Here is a 2,236-nt window from a genome sequence, read left to right on the forward strand (position 1 = left end):
TCGAGTAATTTGTCTCTAGTCTCGGCGCTCCTTACTACGATTTGGTATCTGCCACCACCAAAGGGAGTGAATCCAAAAATCTGGTCCGCACCGACGCTGTCAATGAGGACTTTAGCCAAAAGTCGGGGTCTTAGATCGGCGTCAGTCTCGATTGGCCAAAACATTGGCCATAGCTGGTGAGGGGGGGGGGAGAGGATAGGCTAATCCCCACTACCAAATGTTTATTATTACCCAGATCAGGGGTTTACTCTATCTGCATTGGTCTGTTAATATCGCGAATGCCTGGTGGAATCCGTGTTCGATGTTAACTTTGCAGCACAGATACTACGATTTGCTCTTAGCCTGTTAAGTTGGTTAGAACAGATACTACACTTTGATCTTAGCCAAAAGGCCGAGAAGCGATATATATATATATATATATATATATATATATATATATATATATATATACGGCGTATATATATATACTACTTTTACCATGAGTTGCCTTGGTCTTGCACTATGTGCAGGGTCAGCTAGACTTGCAACACTTGCAGGTGCAAACATGTTTGCATACTTGGGAAATGGAGTAAAACCAGGTTAAAAATAACTTGGTATCTTTAACATTTATTATACCCAAGGTAAAATACTTTCTACACACACACATATATATATATATATATAAGATAGCTATAATGCAAGTCTCTCTCTCTGTAATACAACTGGGAAGCTCACGAACACAATTTTCCAAGGACAAATCTCAGATTGTAATGAACTCAACTTGCGGTGATTCGTCTTATATTTACGACAAGTGATGTTGCTAGGAAGGGGAGGGGTAGTTCCAGCCTGTGCGTCACTTCTTTGTGGGTTTTCACGTGACACAAAATTTTATTGGTCGACGATTATTTTATTTATGTTAATTTACTATGAGTGCAGTTTGTTTGCTGACTGGAATCTAAGTTATATTGCACTAAACAAACATTTTCATTTGCTACTTGTTTTTTCCTATAATTATAGTTTTTAATATCAGTTTAATATAAGAGATCCTTTCATACTTTCTTCACTTAATAATGCATCACTAGGCAAGACATCGATGTCACCATCGATTTTTTTTATTTTTTTTTTGTAATTATCTTAGTTCCAAATACATTTGATTCTCCTAGAACTTCTGGATAATTATATTTGTCAAACAATTATTTTATAAATTCATGAAAATCCGAATCTTAAAATAACCCATTTTTTTAATAAAAAATATATACATATTTTTTTAAGGGTGGGAGGAGCACTCTTTTTTTTTGGTATGGTGGTAAAGAGATGAAAAAGAGGGGTGAAAATGGGAACAGGGGGCCGGGGAGAGGTTTGCCGGCGGTGCGAGCCGTTTCGTACATTTCATATTTCCATGCAAACAAACATTTGAAAATCAGCGAAAAAAAAATTGCATCTATACTGTCAGTAAAGTGAAGGTACATAAAGTTGTCTGGTTCCATTGCACTGATTTTTTTTAAACAGTTTAACAGTTTATTATCATTCCCATCACGTATACAAGATGTTTATATTATAGAATTTAAGTTGCACAATTCAATGTACAGTATCATACAATACAAATCAAGTTGTATAATTCAAAGTACATTACTACACAATACATTTCAAGATGCACAATTCAATGTACAGTATTGTACAATGCATTCAGTATAGTAGAGTGCAGTATTATACAATATCAAGAAGAAAGGCTGCTTTGTGCATTTCCTTATTTATTCAACTACAGGCCGTTTTATGAAACTCCAATGCGCTTCTTCGATATTGTATCCATATCTAAACACATATTGATTAATTACGTAAAAGGATATGGTGTTTAAATAGCTAATTAAGCGTTTTTTTATTAGAATTTCAATAATCTTTGAGATTGTGGATAGTATAGATATTGTTCTGTAATTTTTTTTATTTCATTTCTGTTACCTCCTTTATATAAAGCAGTGTTTCTCAAAGTGTGGTACGCGGACCCCCGGGGGTCTGCGAAAGGTCTTCAGGAGGTGCTGAAGACCTTTCGCAGAAAATTTTCGTGGCAATTTTCGGCTATGCATCATTAACGCATGGAATAAAATTTAATTTTGAGATTGTAAAACGTTCCAATTGTATCACTGAATAAGATACAGAGACATCTGCAGGCTGTGTAATATGTTTCTCAACAAACAGTGCAATTAGAGACAACTGGGATAAAAACGGAACTTATGAATCGCATGACCCCTCCCACATAAAA

General features: G+C 35.2%; 1 pseudogene; it reads right to left on the reverse strand.

Annotated features, from left to right (window-relative positions):
- Positions 1-285: 285 nt before the first annotated feature.
- LOC150098727 (U2 spliceosomal RNA) lies at positions 286-403 on the reverse strand (annotated as a pseudogene).
- Between the last annotated feature and the right edge of the window lie 1,833 nt (positions 404-2,236).

The sequence above is a fragment of the Typopeltis vanoorti genome, chromosome 15, assembly GCF_054136105.1.
Source record: "Typopeltis vanoorti isolate ZY-2024b chromosome 15, IOZ_Tvanoo_1.0, whole genome shotgun sequence".
NCBI classification, from domain to species: Eukaryota; Metazoa; Arthropoda; class Arachnida; order Uropygi; family Thelyphonidae; genus Typopeltis; species Typopeltis vanoorti.